Genomic DNA, 19187 nt, shown 5'->3' on the forward strand with positions numbered 1-19187 from the left:
GGAATTAAAAACTTAAATGGGAAATTAGCCTCTGTTCATGCATTAAAAGACTTAATATTGTTAAAATGGCAATAATATCCAAAGTAATCTAAAGATAAAATGCAATTCCTATCAAAATTCCAACCGCCTTTTTAATAGAAATGGAGAGCCAACCAATCCTCAAATTCATATGAAAATATAAGAAGTCCTGAATAGCCAAAACAATTTTGAAAAAGAAGAACAAAGTTGAAAGACTCACATTTCTTGCTTTCAAGATCTACTACAAAGCTACCATAATAAAAACAGGGTGGTATTGGCATAAGGACACATATAAAAATCAGAATTTAATGCAGAGTCCAGAAATATACATACCTACGGCCAACTGATTTTCAACAATGATGTCAAGAGCATTCAGTGGGGCAAGAATGGTGTATTCAACAAGTGATGCTGCAACAACAGGATATCCACATGCAAAAAAATGAAACTGAACCCCCACCTAATTCCATATATTAAAAAAATTCAAAATGAATCAACCACCAAAACACAAAAACTAAAACCATAAAACCTCAGAAGAAAACACAGCAGATCTTTATAACCTTGGACTTAGCACTGAAAGCAAAAGCAAACAAAAATTGATAAACTGTACTTTACCAAATTTAAAGTGTGTGTGCATCAAGGGACATTATGAAGAAAATGAAAAGACAACATAAGGCATTGGAGAAAAATATATGTATATCATAGTTGCTAAGGATCTAGTATCTAAAATACATTAAAAAAACTACTGCAATTCAGCAACATAAAGAGAAACAAACCAATTAAAAAATGAGCAAAGGACTTGAACAGACATTTCTCCAGAGGATGTACAAATGGCCAATAAGTACATGAAAGATGTCAACATCACTGGTCACTAGAGAAATTTAAATCAAAACTGCAATGAGATAACCACTTTATACTCTCTCTAGGATGGCTGTATTACAATTTTTGAAGAAACTGCTAATAACAAGTGTTGGTGAGGATGTAGAGAAATTAGAAACCTCATACATTGCTGAATATATGGTGCAGCCACGGGGGAAAACTGTGGCATTTCCTCAAGAAGCTAAACACAGAATTACCATATAACCCAGCAATCCCACTCCTAGGTACATATCCAAAAGTGTTGACAGATAGTCAAACAAATACACATACATACACTGACAGCTATTCAAAATAGCCAACAGGTAGCAACAACCCAAATGTCTATCAGTGAATGAACATGTAAGCAAATTGTGGTATATCCATACAATGGCATATTATTCTGCCATAGAAAAGAATAAAGAACCGATATATGCTACAATATAAATACACCTGGAAAATCTGTGCTCAGAAAAAGAAACAAAGTACAATAGAATATGATACTATTTATATACACTATCTGGAATAGGTAAATTCATAGAGACAACATGCAGATTAGTGGTTGCCAGGGACTCTTGCAGAGAAGGTTGTAAGGAAAAACTGTTGAATGAATACTAAGTTTCCATCTGCCGTAATAAAATGTTTAGGAACTAGAAAGAAGTGGCAGTTAAAAAATATTATGCAAGTACTAAATTCCAATGAATTGTTTGCTTTAAAAAGGTTAATTCTATATTATTAATTCAACTTCACCTCAATTTTTAAAATATTCTCTTTATCTTAGTCTCCTTAACAGATTTATATCCTACTATGCTGGCTTGCAAACGGACAAATTCTTTCCTTCTAATAAACACTGATGTAATCACTCTATATTTTACTTGCATTTCAAATACATAGTGCCCTAATTTTTTACTTAGAATGTGGATCATTTCATCTTGCCTAATTCTGCAGTGCCTATCTCTCCCAGTTCCAGCTTTGATATTTCTCTTTCTCTTCCTAGTCTCTAAGTTTTGCAACAATCCCTCAGGAAAGAGAAACAGACACAAAAACTTTGACACAAATATTTTGAAGTTATCCTTACTCTGAATTAACTATAACAAATTCATTATTTTTTTATTTATAGCATATAAGAAGCCCATACTAAATAAACTGATTTACAAGTAATCAGGCAAATTTTAGTACATTTTTAATGTCTACAAAGTCAACAATGGGCAAATCAAAGAGCCTAACATAAAACTGTGGTAAACAGCAAGAAAATTTTAAAAAGCTGATTTGCCTCTTTTAGGCATATGTTTAGTTCTCAGACAAGCTAGTCATTATCTGAGAATTTAGCACATATTTTTCTGGTACATTTTAATGAAAATTCACTATTTATACCTTCATCACCTTTCAAGTTAGTGAATTCCCAAGACAAAACAACACATAAATTAAATGCTGTTCTACAAGTCTTAACTATGAATTTAATTAGCAGTACAAACAGAACCCTTATATTTAAAGGGTAGTTAATTACAGAACCGGAAATTTTAAAAGAGGTCATTGGAAGATTTCATGTTCATGGTTATTTCTTCTTCTACCAAGAGTTTCTTGCAATACACCTGTTTAAAGGCCAGAGTTATCAAAAAACCATTCATTTCCACATAAACAGAGGACTGCAATATAGCTGTCATTTAAAATGCTATCTGTAGGCCAAGTGTGGTAGTTCATGCTTGTAATCCCAGCGCTTTCGGAGGCTGAGGTGGGCAGATCTCCTGAGGTCAGGAGTTCAAGAGCAGCCTAGCCAACATGGTGAAACCATGTCTCTACTAAAAATACAAAAATTAGGCATGATGGCGCATTCCCACAATCCAAGCTACTCGGGAGACTGAGGCAGGAGAACCGCTTGAACCTGGGAGGAGGAGGTTACAGTGAGCCAAGATCATGCCACTGCACTCCAGCCTGGGTGAGAGAGTGAGCACAGAGACTCCATCTCAAAAAAAAAGAAAAAAAAAGAAAAGAAAAGAAAAAGAAATGTTTTTTGTAAAATATTGATCTCAATGTGGCCTCTGGCCAAACACATTGCTTAATGGCAAAAGCTACTGTTTTTTAAAAATGCCAAATTTAAAAAAAAATTAAGATAAAATTAAAATTCTATGCCCAAATCCACCGTTACTAATAACTTTGCACTGTTAAATAAAATGACCCTGATCTTAATCTCTCATCGGTCTGCAACGCTAACTTCTTCAAAACACAACTGTCTCTACGGAGCAAACATTTACAATGAAAAATTTAGCTTTATGAAGATGATTGAGGCTGGGCATAGTGACTCATGCCTGTAATCCCAGCACTTTGGGAGGCCAAGGCAAGTGGATAGATCACCGGAGGTCAGGAGTTTGACAACAGCCTTACCAACATGGTGAAACCCCATCTCTACTAAAAACACAAAAAATTAGCCAGGCGTGGTTGTGGGTGCCTGTAATCCCAGCTATTTGGAAGGCTGAGACAGGAGAATTGCTTGAACCCAGGAGGCTCACTGCAGTGAGCCGAGATCACACCAGTGCACTCCAGTCTGGGTGACAAGAGCAAACTCTGTCTCAAAAAAAAAAGAAAAAGAAAATGATTGAATAGAAAAAAATACATGTATGAAATCTTAATTCATTTTAGATGTTTACATATTCTAACTCTTTAATATGAGTAAAAATGAGGACATTTTGACATGTATGACTGCCTAACATTACAAAAGGAATATGTTGTCTTTCGTTTTCCCTAAAAATCTTTTACAGAACGCAGAACTGTTCCATTAACAGAGGAATCTAAAATAATCCAATTATATGTAAATATATTTCTAAATGTCCACCATTTGAAAATGGAATGCCAATCTTTATGATGCCCAATCATTTATCTAAATGGGCTAAATATTTTAAATCTATTCAGAGACAGTTTAACAGTGAAATAGGGGTTAACTGTAATCAGAAACCTAGTACTCCTTAGGAAGGACCAAGAGGAAATGGTAACTTTTGGAAAATCCCAAATATTTTAAACACAGGAACATATCTAGTTTTGACAAGCCGTATGGCCGTGGTATAAATGCTTCCATCTTCAGTAGCTGTTAAAATAAGCAGTCCTTTGCAATTTTGACAGAGAAGAGAATTCATTTCCTCTATACAGCTGCATTGTTTCAAAGTCTGTTAAACATCGGTGTGACAGGATTGATTTTTTGGAGCATAGATATTTACTGTATTGCCGTAAAGGACTTAATTTTAAAATAAATAAGGAAAATAAGCGTGTGTTTATGTGAGCAAAGGGGAGAATATGGAAAGGGAAAATCAAACAAGGGAAAACACGAAGAAAGGATAATCAAAACCATACGTCTACGTTAATGGATACAAGCATATTTAGAAGGACTTTTAAAAACTTTTTTCATATAGTACAAAATCAATGCTCAGAACAATCCATCAAAGAAAAAATTGATAAATGAAAAGACAAGCCACAAACTGGGAGAAAATACTCATAAATCGCATATCTGATAAAAGACTTCTGATCAGAAAATATAAAGAACTCTCAATTAAAAAATACTTTCTTTTAATATGTAAAAGATTTTAGCAGACTGTTCACCAAAAAGATATACGGCTGGCAGATAAGCTCACAAAAGCATGTTCAATATCATTAGTCATCAGGAAAATGAAAACTCAAACCACAATTATATATTCCACTATACCCCTATCAGAATGGTTAAAAGAAGAAAAAAACTTGCAATGCTAAGTGCTGGTGAGGTTACAGAGCAACTGAAATTCTTTTTTTTTTTGAGACGGAGTTTCGCTCTTGTTACCCAGGCTGGAGTGCAATGGCGCGATCTCGGCTCACCGCAACCTCCGCCTCCTGGGTTCAGGCAATTCTCCTGCCTCAGCCTCCTGAGTAGCTGGGATTACAGGCATGTGCCACCACGCTCAGCTAATTTTTTTGTATTTTTAGTAGAGACGGGGTTTCACCATGTTGACCTGGATGGTCTCGATCTCTTGACCTCGTGATCCACCCGCCTCGGCCTCCCAAAGTGCTGGGATTACAGACTTGAGCCACCGCGCCCGGCACTGAAATTCTTTTATACTGCTGGAGGGAATGCACAATGGCATAGCTACTTTGGAAAACTATTTGGCAGTTTCTTATAAAGTTTATGTTTAATAAGTTAAGTTTACAAGTAAATAAGCTTAATGGGTGCAGAAGCTCACACCTGTAAACCCAGCACCTTGGGAAGCCAAGGTGGGAGGATTGCTTAAGCCCAGGAGTTTGAGACCAGCCTGGGCAACATGGCAAAACTCCATCTCTACAAAAAACACAAAAATAAGGCATGGGGATGCATGCTTGTAGTCCCAGCTACTTGGGAGGCTGAAGTGGGAGGATCACCTGAGCCCTGGGAGGTTGAGGCTGCAGTGAGCTGTGATTCTGCCACTGCATTCCAGCTGGGTGACAGAGTAAGTCTTAAAAAAAAAAAAAAAAAAAAGAGAAGTAAACATATTTAAACTTACCACACAACCTAGTAAGCCCCCTCGATATTTACCTAAGTGAAATGAAAATTTATGTTCACAAATTTGTAGGCAAAAGTTTAAAGCAGCTTTATTCATAATTGCTAGAAACTGGAAACAACCCAAACATCTTTTATAAGTGAATAAACTGTGGTACGACCAAACTATGAAATACTATCAGCAATAAAAAGGAATAAACAACTCATACACCCAACAGCCAGACTCAAAAGGTTGTAGGATTGCATTTACGTGACATTTTAGAAAAGGCAAAACTATATAAAGAGAAAACAGATCAGTGGCTGCCAGGAACTGAGGGTGATGGTTGACACTGACCAAAAAAAAAGGAGAGTAAAATTTCTGACTATATACATTTGTCTACACACATTTGCCAAAACTTGCAGAATTATATGTTTAAAAACATGGATTCTACTGTATGTAGATTAGTTTATTTAAATTAAAAAAAAAAAAGAGCCCTCACTTTAAGGTCAAGAAGATGCCAGCCAGCCTCAGGAGTGTACAGGAAACAAAATCCCTCTTTATGCTATTATAAAACTGCTGTTTCCACAACTTGAATGCTATATGCAGTCCAGGTGGGACACAACAACAAAAACACACACACACACACACACACACAAACTCAAAGAATGGCAGAAAAATGCTGAAGAGAAAGACTGCTGCTTTATGGGACATAGTCTCCAGTTAGAAAGACAAGGACTGAAAGTAGATGTGACTGAAATCTCTACAACCAGGAAAAATATGGCTAGAGGGAGCATTACCTTAGTTGTTAATCCCAACACCAAGGAAAGGGGCTATGGCTTACAACTTTTGAGTTTCACATTTAGGACTGAAAATAAAGAAATGTCATAGATGAAAGCAAAGCTACAAAACTCAATCTTCAAATACAGTATGTGGAAAGTGGATGAAAGAAAAGCTGTATGCAAAAAGCATTTAAAAAAATACCTGGGGAAAATGTTTAGTCTTTTTCAGAAAAATGCAATGTTTTTGAAGAGAAAATGTGGCAAACTGAAAACAGCAAGAAACATAGAGTCAAGGAAGATTGCAGAACTAAATCAGATGATGCGTAATGAAGTCTATTAATGGTGAAGTGTAAAAGTGCTAATAACTCTTATTTTAGTGTACTATGAGCTATGAAAAACCAACACGAGAATTCTTAAGCTAGTATGCTAATCCCACAGATGATTATGGTCACAGGGCCATAAACAGAAGAGTTAAAACCAAATGCATCTGACAAAGTCTTTCTCGACCACTATATTATTCTATCTCCCAATACTTAAAAGAAATAATTTTTAAAAAGTATACTAGCAAATTTCAGGAGTAAAGTAACATATTCAATAACCATCTGGCCAGTTCCATAAAGTAAAAGGTTTTTTTTTCTTTCAGTCTGTGCACATCGGCATAGGAATTCTGTGGTACGGATTACCATTTCTGTTCATCTACTCTGATGTGGTTGGTTTCAAGTGTTTCTGCAAGTCTAGGAGGGTCTTATTACAATGACCCCGTGATGTGGTTAAGAGATTTGGAAAAAATATATTCACTTCAATCCAATGAATTCTTATCAAGTGCCAACTCTTTAGAACACAAATGTCCAGGCTCAGCGGCTCATGCGTGCTTTGGGAGGCCAAGGTGGGTGGATCACCTGAACTTAGGTGTTGAAGACCAGTCTGGGCAACATGACAAAAACCCATCTCTACAAAAAACACAAAAATTGGTTGGAGGTGGTGGTGTACCTGTAGCCTAAGCTACTGAGGCTGAGGGGGGAGAACAGATTGAGGCTGAGAGGTTGGGGCTGAAGTGAGCCATGATCGTAGCACCAATGTACTCCAGCCTAGGTGGGCAACAGCGAGACTCTGTCCCAAAAGAAAAAAAAAAGGTATGGCGACCATAAATAATAAGCACAGAGAATAAAGTTCTATTCTGGTTAAAAACAAGAAATCTATACATATAGCCTAATTTTTTTTCCTTCTCTGATTATCTATGTAGTCTCAATTATCATATCTATGTAGTCTCAATTATCTAATTCTGAACCAAGCTATAGAGCATACTATTCTTTTTCAGCCTAATCTTCAAATAAACCATAGGTATTCTTTCAGAAGAAAATAGTCTCATTTTATAAACTTCTAGAATGTTAATGATTAAAGCTCATATATTCCTATGGTGCCCTTTTCAAATTATAGACATAAGTGTTTTTAAAATGCCTTATAAGTGTTCCACACTAGAGACACCAATGTTCTTTCTGCTGGTGGCAGAAGAACAGAAAACATTGCTCTAAATTTTTCCTTCACAATGAACAAGGCGAAAAAAGTAAGAGAAAGAAATGAGTAACTATGACAATGAAAGAAGAGGATAAATTAAAAAACACAGAAAGAAGAGTATTGCCCAGCCAAAACCACAGGTGCAAGAGCCAGGCCCTTAACAATCACCAGTCCAACAAACACCTTCATTGTAATGATAGGAGGGAGAGACAGTGGTGGAAAATAACGAAGTAAGCTAGACATGAACAGAATTATTAAATCTGCACCTCATGCAACTCAGGGAAAAGAGCTTTAAACAAAAGCTAACAAAGCCATGAACTTGTGCTTCTCTCACCAGCATCAAACACTGTTTGCCATCTAGCCTCAAAAGCCACAAGACCAATTTTGGGCATCCAAGCCTGAATCTAGGCCAATTCCAAAGATCCCCATGAGAGCTCTCCTACGACCACAGGGCTCTTGTGATCACATTCTAGGGGGGAAAGTAGTATCCCAAAAGTGAAGTATATAGATTTGAGAAAAGGACACAGATTGGTGAAAGTATGTTCTCAACTGTTAAAAGAGGGAAATACACAGAGCACAGGTTCACAAAGCTTTTCTAGCAGGCTCTGTACAGTATCTAACACAAATTATAAATCTAAGAAATAATAATATGAAAAGCTGTTAAATGTTTCCATGTGAACTGACTTTAATATGCCTTAGTCACAACTTGGTAAGACCAAAATATTAGGTCTAATACTCAAGGGCTTTGGGGTGAAAAAGAGGTTAAAAAAAAATAAAAAATAGATATATATATATATGTTTTAATATGTTCATATTAATGTTATTTTTTAATGTAAACCTCAAATTTATAATTTTTTTATATGAAAGGTTTTAAATTCTTTATTACTTTGGCTTTTTCCCTAAGAATTCAGTTCAGAATAATATATCCATTGCTGACAGGAGTATTTATCTGTAAGTAACATTCAGAAAACAAGTAAGAAAAACCACTGTATGTTTATTGAATGCTTACTGTTCTAGAATTCTGATTTTAGGGAAAGATGGGATCTCAGAATTCCAGTAGCCACAATTCACACACTTTGGAAGCATATTCATCCAAACTCAGACCTCATAGCTCTGAAATAAAACATACCTTTTACCCCTAGATGCGCTAAAGGCTCATAAAAGTAGAAGATTCACACAGAGTAATAGTGATCAATGAGGATACTCTCATCCATTCACAGCGATCTGCTCCTGACACAGCACAGCAGAGATGTTCTACAGTTCTCCTAAAGGACAATAATAGCAACCAATCATGTCTGACTTTACATACAACCTTCAAAATAGCCTACCAACCCTTGGGTCGGGGGCGGGGGGGTTTCCTGTTTTATAAATAAATACAAGTTATTAGTAGCCCAGATTTTCCTTTCGACCATAGCTATCTCCTTTAATACAAACTCCTAAGATCATTCTCATTTCCCTCTTCTATAACGCTGACCTTGTTTAAACTTGTGTTTCATGAGAAGACACTGAATACTGTTTTGAAATGAAATAAATTCAAAATAACAGCATTTGTAAGATTAACATGAATACTTTTGTGTAATTTCTGAAGCTCTGTGGGAATAATAGTATTAAGTGCTACTATTTTTTTCCTTTTTTCCTCAGTAGGTGGACCGCATTTCCAGATACAGTGAAAAGACTACCAACAGAGTAATAGTTACACCAATAACATATATAAATAGGACTGCTGAGAGTATAACACAGATTTTGGAGTTACTGGACAGAGGGACCAATAATCACAGTACTCCAGCTTTTAGTAAAAACCAGTTCACAGGTACAAACAGTTTCAATTTAAATGTCTGATCATCCGTTTCCATGTATTAAGTAGAACTATTCAAAGTGTTTGAAAATTCTCTTAGTAAAATAATTACATATCTAAGTGAGTAAAATAATTACCTATCTAAGTGCTAAGGATTTTTTAAAGCTTGTTTTTTTAAGAATCAAAGTAAAAACCATCACAAAGACCCTACTGAAATAAAAATAACACAGAAAACAAGTTTTCTCCAAGCCATACCATGATTTCAAGATACTATTCGTCAAAATCAACTTTTCTATGCCTCAATATTCTCAACTATAAATGACAACCTTTTACCAATTATTTCCAGCCCTAAAATTCTATGACTTGATGAATTCTGTGTCTTTTTTAGGGTTTCAAAATGTATAGAATACTGTTACACAGAAGTAGATATTGTAAGAATGAATTCAATATAGACTCAGAAGTAGAAGATGCAGGCCTCTGCTCTTAGGAAATATGCAAATGAAGACTAGGAAATTAGACAAATAATATAAGAGTTTCGAAATTTTAGAAGACAATGCAAAGTATGACAGCTTTTATACCCAAAGGGAGGTATAGGGAATATCTGCAGCAATTTCAAAACCTGACATACAAGTGTGCTGGCTTGGTCTGGAAAGTTAAATGTGGCTTATTCTTCTATGCTGTAAAGCACATACAGGATGTGGATAGGCAGAAAGACAAAGAGTGCCACTAGCAAAGATCAGTCAGTCCTGGCTAAAGAAGTCTGGCTGAAGTGCAAGGCCACATAGGGAAATACTTGGAGGTGAGGTTGTAAAACACAGCAGGCCAGGACTTTAACCAAAGGGCAATTTATAAGACATGGAAAAGTTGAGGGAGGAATGAAAGCAGAGGTTTAGAAAACTTAATCTCAAAGGGGAATAAGGATGGCTTATAGATGAGGGACCAGAAAAGCAAAACGGTGCACAATTAAGGTAGAGAAATATAGCCATTTTTTAGTTTTTCAAGTCAAATAAAATCTGCTACTGAGGCCAAAGTAACTGGCTATCTTTATCAATGAAATTCATCAACTCTTCACTTTTTCTTATAAAACAGCTTAAGTATAGACTGTTTATTAAAATCTTTCACTGTATTTCTAAAGTGTCATAAACAAACTGTTATTTATTAAAATACTTTAATTTAGAAAATTAGGACAGTATGACTGGTCCCAAACCTTTCAAAAGAAAATTAATGCTGCTGCACAGTTTCATTAATTCTGTTAGGCCCTAAGGGTGCCCCTTGGGTACTGACAGAAACCCTTTATTGGTAAATGTAACCCCTCCCAAAACTCTACAACTTATTTTGTCACTCCCTGTGGGACAGCCTAGCTGCTTACGTAGTCTGTAAATCTATCACACAAAAACAAAATTAGCATCTCTGATACAATGGCTACTAAAATATTGTTATTAAATGTTTTCCAAAAATAGCATTAAAGTCTCAAAAAAAGAAAAAAAGGGTGATTCCATTTCTGTCCCATTAACTACTTCATTATACATTTACTCATTTCTTTACAGTTAACAGATGCCTAAAATAATAAACTTGAGTAACATGTTAAATGCTCTGATTTTTCTATCCATTATCAAAACGAAAAGACTTCACTTGAAACTCAGTTCATTTTACACACTGAGGTAATCTAAAAAATTCCACCCAAATTCAATTTCGATAACTCAAATAGTTTAAACATACTAAACATTTGGAAGATGTCCATTTAAGGAAGCCTGTAGTACAATTCGTTCTTTCATAAAATTGAGAGACACCAATGTAAACTGAATAAACATCCCTGATTAATCTGGCTTTCTAAGTTTGGATTTTAAATTTTCTTGAAGTGTATTCTTTTTAGATGGTCCTATAAAAATTGGCTTATAATAAAATTACTCCCATCATAATAGACCAGAGAAATGTAATATATTGCAACTCAGTTTTCTGATTAGTAAAGCATGGACCCAATTAGCCACAAAGAGTTTCACTGTGTCCTGCTCCCTGGCAGCATGAGACAGCTTTAAAGAAAGAGCAGAAGGCATACAATCTTTATCATCATCCTTTAATTTAGATCCTACTTCTGCCAATGATTAATCTAAGATATCACCAATCATTCCAAATGGTCCTTCCAAGTAATACTGTCAGGTTTTCGCAAGACGACCCGAGTCAAGCTCTGGGCACACAGTAGGTGTTTTCTGTCCCAGGCCCATTGTACTTTCTGTGTTTGCCTAAGGAGTAAGACAAGAAGCTACAAACTGCTAAAGGCACAATAGTGCCTTTTTAATCTTTGGGGTTTTTTCAGGATTATAAACTGAGTGTTTTATTTTTTGAGACAGGGATCCACTCTGTTGCCCAGGCCAGAGTGCAGTGGTGCAGCCTTAACCTTCTGTGCTCAGACCACTGCACTCTGGCCACTTTTTTATTTTTGGTATGGACAAGGTCTCACCATCTTGCCCAGGCTGGTCTCCAACTCCTGAGCTCAAGCAAAACACCTGCCTCAGCCTCCCAAAGAGCTGGGATTACCGCTGTGAACCACTGTGCCCAGCCTTTAAACACAGCCTAAAACACAAACACAAAGAAAAGGCGAGAGCAGTTAAGAGAAAACCCACAAATGAAGAATATTATGTCAAAAAAAATTCAGGCTTCCTTTCATGGAGCGGTCTAGAAATTACTTCCCACCTATATGAGAAAAGTATATTTTAAATGGTAACAATCATGAAATTAAAACTTTTATTGTACTTCCGTAAGTATATAGCCTACATCGAAAAAAATATCTTACTTTTTCTTGATGTATTTCCTTTCCGTAACGGGTTTGTACCAGCTAAAAGGACTCAAGCAGTAGTAAATCAGCACACTGGGTGTTATTTATTTAGTCCATGTTCTTCCTCATGCCATCATTTAACTATGACTACGTCTCAGCCATGACTGCTTCACCTGCATATCTTCTAAGAATACTTCATATGATCAACTCTTCTGGGAAAAAAAAAAAAATCTAAACCTGTGTAAGAAAATTAATGGATTAATCTAAACCTGTGTAAGAAAATTAATGGATTTAAGACTAACACATCTGTTTCCTCCACTTATGTTGTTTATTCCTTATTAAAAAAAAAAAAAAAAAAACTTTTGTGAACAGGTGAGAAAAGATTAAAAAAAGAGAAAGAAGGGAATACCCTAAGGAACAAAAGCTACAATTAGAAGACTGATAGAAAAAATATGTAGGCTGCTAGTCAAACAACTGAAGAACATTTACCAGGAATAAATGGTGTGTGAATCAATTTCTTAGAATTCTAGACCAGTGATATAAAATTAAAGAAAAACCTAAGTAAACCCACATATCCTTTGTTGTGCTGGACAATAATGATACATGTGTGTTTAAATTAAGCTACCTTAAAAAATAAAGGTAAGCACAACGATATAAAGGTATACTTGAAAACGGTTAAGATAGCAAATTTTCAATCTTTTTCTACCACCATAAAAAAAATCATAAAAGAATGGCACAGAACAGTCTAGAATTCTTATACACTTAACACAGAGATACCCAATTTTTAGGATTTCTTACTTAACCTATATATAGCCTGATTTTATTTTTAAAAAATGGACAAGCAATTTCACTTATAAAGATGCTAAAAAGTTTTAACTGATTTATAAATATTCCTAATATCCTGATATAGGGTATTTACTATTGGTTATCAATGAAAACTTTAATCTACAGTTCTGTTGTTGTTTACTCACATAAACACAGCTATACTACACCTGGACAAACACTTCAAGTCCCAAGAGGACAGAGGAACACTATTGCAGCTTTTAAAATACACTTAAAGCAACAGTTTCCTCAAAACTCTGATAAGAAAATTCTTTATCACTTCTGGCCTACATCACAGAGACCTCTTAAGAGAGCTTTTTGCATCATTAGATAATATAACAAAGTAGGTTCATTTAATGTTTAATAAGTAAAATCCATTAGTTTAAAAACTAACAAATTTTCGCACATCTAAACTGTTTATAGTTTTTTTAAACTCTAAGGTACTAGGGAAAAAAATGTTGTTAGGCTAAAAATCATGTTAACCATTGGGTGAAGAAAAGTAGAAAAGTTAGTGAGCTGGATACTGAGTTAATGAAGAAAGAAAACAAGAATTAAAAACAAAAAACCCAGACATAAAGTACATTCATTTTGAAACCCTACAGACGAAAACCAAAAATTCCAAGCAGATTTTAAAACATTATTTCTGGAAACCAGATTCAGTTCTAAAACTCTAAAAGAGCTCAAAGGTCATCCACTCATACAAAAATCACTACTAAAGCTCTCTTAGTTATTGGAAAAGAGGGAAAAGGAATATAATGCTTAGTATAGAAATTAGAATTTAAGGCTTTAACATGTTCAGAAGTGCGGAGATTAGTTGGGGGTTATGCAAACTGAGCATGCACAGCCAGCTTCCAAAGAAGCAGTTAACAAGCAGACACCAACCCCCTATTTCAGAGAAGTACCACAAATGCTCATTTTAAATCATTATTTATGATTCAGCCTAGATCCTATGTGTGGCTAGGAAGTAGGGGAACAACAGAATTCATATTCTTCTCAAAGGTATCCTCCAGCATTTAAAAAAAGCATAGCTATACCAAAGCTTGTTTTTCATGAAATTTACTAGGTATAAATGTATACAGTCTGGTATGTTTTAACACACAGGTAACAAATGTATACTACTACCACAATATGATGAACATTTCTACCATTCCAAAAAGTACCCTACAGACCCTTTACAGTTAATTCCCCACCCCATCCCAAACAAGCATTTGTCTGATATCTATCACTACAACTTAGTTTGTCCTGTTCTGAAGGTTCATATGAAAGGAAATATACAGTATGTCTGGCTTCCTTTACTCAGCATAATATTTTTCAGACTTACCAATATGGTGTTAGTTTATCACTAGTTTTTTTCTTTTTTATTGTTGAATAGTATCCCATTGTATCAATAATACACTGTATTCAACCATTTACTGATGGACATTTGAGGTTTTTCCCAGTTGGACACTATTATCAATAAAGCTACTAGGAACATTCATGTAAAAAGTCTTTGTGGACATATGCTTAACATTCCTGTAAGATTAATGCTTAGGAATATGGTGTAAGTATACTTTAAACTTTACAAGACACATTCTAAAAAACTGCCAACCTCGTTTCCAAAGTGACTGTACACTTGACACCTCAACCAGCAAAGAATGAGAGATCTAATTTGCTTCCTAATCTCCCTGTACTTGGTATTCTCCTATTTTTCTTAAATTTTAGCTACTCCATCTTTTTGTGGTTTTAATTTGCATTTCCCTGATGATTTATGATGTTGAACATCTTTTCCTGTACTTTCAATTTTTTGTGAGGCATCTGTCCAAGTATTTTGAACATTTAAAAAATCGGGTTAAGTTACGAGTTCTTTATATATTCTAGATACAAGACTTATGTTACAAATATTTTCTCCCAATATGTGGCTTATGTTTTCATTTTCTTTTCTTTTCTTTTTTTTTTTGAGACGGAGTTTCACTCTCGTTACCCAGGCTGGAGTGCAATGGCGTGATCTTGGCTCACCACAACCTCTGCCTCCTGGGCTCAGGCAATTCTCCTGCCTCAGCCTCCTGACTAGCTGGGATTACAGGCACGTGCCACCACGCCCAGCTAGTTTTTTGTATTTTTAGTAGAGACGGGGTTTCACCATGTTGACCAGGATGGTCTCGATCTCTCGACCTCGTGATCCACCCGCCTCGGCCTCCCAAAGTGCTGGAATTACAGGCTGAGCCACCGCGCCCGGCCATGTTTTCATTTTCTTAATGGCTTCTTTAGAACACAGACAGCTTTATTTTTAATAAAATCCAATTTACCATTTTTTTCTTTTACAGTTAGTACCTTTTGTGTTCTAAGAAATCCTTGCCTAACCAAAGTTGACATTATCTTGCGCTATGTTTATTTTTAAAGCTTTTATAGTTTTAGCATTTCTATTCAGGCCTATAAGCCATTTCAAATTAATTTTCATGTATTTTATGAGAGAAAAATCAAGCAGACAAAGTTCCTTTTTTTCCCATACCAATATCCAGTTGTTTTAACATAATTTGTTGACTAAAAAAAACTGACCATCTATCTATGGGGTTTACTTGAGGACTATATTCTGCTCCATTGATCTGTATGTCTATCATTATGGCAAGACCACAATGCTTTGATTCTTGAAGGTTTTATAATAAATCTTGAAACTAGAGGGTTAGAGAAGGTAAAAGTTCCAACTTTGTTCTTCATTTTCAAAACAAGTTCTGTGTATCCTAAGTCTTTGCACTTCCATATGAATTTCAGTTCCAGCCTATCAATTTCTGTAATTTTTCACTCACGGCTGAGTGGGAAAAAAAGTAGTGTTGAAAGCGACATTGAAAATATAATCCCCTTGTCAAAATACCATGAATTTAAAATACATATATGCATATATATTTTAAATGAGATTATATATATATATAATGTATATATTATATATATTAAAAATATATTATAATTTCATATATATTTCACACATATATATTTTATATGTATATAAATATAAAATTATATATATATAAAAAATCCCATTTTCATTATCTTAAGCCTATATTAAAAGGGACATGCAATGGTCAGGCGTGGTGGCTCACACCTGTAATCCCAGCACTTCAGAAGGCTGAGGTGGGTAGACCACCTGAGGTCAGGAGTTCAAGCCCAGCCTGGTCAACCTGGTAAAATCCTGTCTCTACTAAAAATACAAAAATTAGCCAGGCATGGTGGCAAATGCCTGTAATCCCAGCTACTCAGGAGGCAGAGACAGGAGAATTGCTTGAAGCCAGAAGGCCAAAGTTGTAATGAGCTGAGACAGTGCCACTACACTCCAGCCTGGACGACAGGCTCAAAAGAAAATAAAATAATAAGAAACTGACATACATAAAAGAAAGTGAGGCCAGGGGCTGTGGCTCACACCTGTAATCCCAACACTCTGGGAGGCCAAGGCAGGAGGATCACTTGAGCCCAGTAGTTCAAGGCCAGCCTGGGAAACACCTTCAGACTCCATCTCTACAAAAAATTAAAAATTAGCCAGGGCAGTGGTATGCACCTGTACTCCCAGCTATTAGGGAGGCTGAGATGGGAAGATCTCTTGAGCACAGGAGATTGAGGTTGCAGTGAGCTATGATCATGGCACTGCACTCCAGCCTGGGCAGACAGAGAAAGACACCGTCTCTTAAAACAAAAAATCAAAAAAAAAAAAAAAAAAAAAGAAAGAAAGACAGACAAGTGAAAGCATATATGCCAATATATATATATATATATATGTATTTTTTTTTTTTTTTTTTTGAGACAGTTTCACTCTTGTTACCCAGGCTGGAGTGCAATGGCGCAATCTCGGCTCACTGCAACCTCCGCCTCCTGGGTTCAGGCAATTCTCCTGCCTCAGCCTCCTGAGTAGCTGGGATTACAGGCACGTGCCACCATGCCCAGCTAATTTTTTGTATTTTTAGTAGAGACGGGGTTTCACTATGTTGACCGGGATGGTCTCGATCTCTTGACCTCGTGATCCACCCGCCTCGGCCTCCCAAAGTGCTGGGATTACAGGCTTGAGCCACCGGGCCCGGCGCCAATATATTTTTTAAAAAAGAAGTCTTTCTAAAAGATGAGATTACAAAAAAAATTAAGTTTTCCTTTTTACTTATCTATATATGTTCCAATTTTTAATAAACAATTACATATCATAAACAAATCTACAGAATAGCTTAAATAAAAAAAAGCTCAGTCACCCTATGTCTGCATTTTTAACATAATTCATCTGTAAATGCAAAAAAAAAAAGATAGTAATAAACTGCAAACTATTAACTGTCATCAGGGGAGAGTGATTACTGCAATAAGAATGAAGAATTTCGCTTATTTTATATACATCTATTACTGTATTTTAGGAAAACTAAATATTCATCAATAAAAATAAAGTACATGTGCATATGTGTGTATGTGTGTTATTCCTTGAACTGATGCAATAACGAAAAGATCACCCTAGAGAAAGGCTACCAAACTCCAAATGCAAAAAAAAAAAAAAACACTGTTACTTGAATTCTAAGTTAAATAAAAGCCTTTTCTTGGCTAGGAATTTGCTAATGGCATCAGGTGAGATGGCTGTTTCAGGAAACTCAAAAGGAATTCATCATGTGTCTTTGGGAATCAGAATAAAACAGAATATGCTATTTCTGTCGCCCCCCAAGCATAGACAGAAATTAAAATTGAGGGCAAAAATAATGAGGCTTAAAAGACAAAGGCTGTATTTCAACAGATTCGTAATACTGTTAAATACAAACAACATCTCAGGTGACTGTACTGTTGCTACTGGTGCTCAGTCCACATCTGTGATACGAATTCTAACTTCAATGCTGATCAAAAAATCAAGGTGAACCTGGTTAGGGTTCCACAACAAGGGACATTCTCAGACTTGCTCAAATGTCAGACTACCTTAAACAATAGCATGAAATGTCAGTATCTCCAATTCCAACTAATGAACAAGAAACCTTTTACTACCAGAAAAAAAGACCATATTACATACATGAGGCATACGACTTTTTATGTTTATCAAAAAGATAGCACTGCTGAGTTAAGCATGAATTTTCCTACTAATACCCATTTGCTCTTTTCACTTTATCACCTAACAATAAGAGTCACCGAAGACTTATAGAAAAATTATGAGAGAAGAACTGTCATTTTATTCATTATTTTCTGATTTGGAAAAATATTCTTCCATTCGACTTTAGTATTGAAATACTTCAGTCCATAGGAAGACTGTTTGACAGTCATTATTCCGTAATATGCCAATAGTAAAGAAGACAGACATAAAAGTAAAAACAGGGCAGGAGGAGGAGAAGTATTTCCAAATACAAAATGCAGTGGCAATTTTACAATACTCACCAGAAGGCACATTATCACTTCCTATTTTAGGAATAAGTGTCCTCAAAATTTGAATAGGTCATTAGTCTCCTTCAGAGAGAGTAACTGATACTATCATATCTAACTTTCTTGACTGCAACCATAGTACACATACGCACAAACACACAAACACGTGTACGCACCTTCCTTTTTATTTGCCTAAACTTTTAGGAATGCAGTCTGAATTTTTCTATTACATTCTCTAGTTTTGTTTTGTTTTTAAGCTAGCTATAACCCACTAAAGTGATTTCAAGGCTACACTAGTTGATCATGACCATCAGTTTGAAAAATTCTATTACAGAACCAAGAGACCAGGATGTGAATAGATTTACCATCTTTGAATTCTGTTAGATGATGAAACAAGTACAAATGCAAAATTATTTTAAAGGTCTATGGTTGAATGGTTTATTTTATTCTAAAACTTCCACAAAAAATAGACCAATAAAATTCAATTTTCATAGACAGTCAAAATCTACTGGCCTTAGCCCAAGGTAGCGGTGTGATAAATACAGACCAACACAACACTTATTCAACACTATTTCCTGTCAAAATCTTACTCAGGTGTATCTTTCATGCTCAGCCAGTGTGCTCAGGGCCGGCACTGGGAAAGCTGCCTAAGAAAGTCAATCTCATAGTCACCAATGATGCGAGAGCTCTGATCGCCTGTTCCTGACCTTGATCCCTGGAAGAGCCCCCAAGCTTCAGCTAACACTGCTAACACGTGATCATCAATCTGAATTTTGAAAAATATATAGATTTTCCACAGATGATGATGATGGCTTTTTCTG

The 19187-nt window shown here is 35.6% G+C and overlaps 1 protein-coding gene across 11 annotated transcripts in view; it reads right to left on the bottom strand.

Moving 5' to 3' along the window:
- Nucleotides 1-19187, bottom strand: part of NCOA2 (nuclear receptor coactivator 2) — a 310720-nt gene that overhangs the window by 261140 nt on the left and 30393 nt on the right. The window contains exon 1 of one of the 11 annotated variants that reach the window (XM_074386751.1): nt 11890-15963. The exons of the other annotated variants lie outside the window; for them this stretch is intronic. The gene's annotated coding sequence lies outside the window, so the exon portion shown is untranslated. Of the gene's footprint in view, nt 1-11889; nt 15964-19187 lie in introns of those variants that run through there. 11 annotated transcript variants of the gene reach the window in all.

Source organism: Saimiri boliviensis, chromosome 15, assembly GCF_048565385.1.
Source record: "Saimiri boliviensis isolate mSaiBol1 chromosome 15, mSaiBol1.pri, whole genome shotgun sequence".
In the NCBI taxonomy this organism is placed as follows: domain Eukaryota; kingdom Metazoa; phylum Chordata; class Mammalia; order Primates; family Cebidae; genus Saimiri; species Saimiri boliviensis.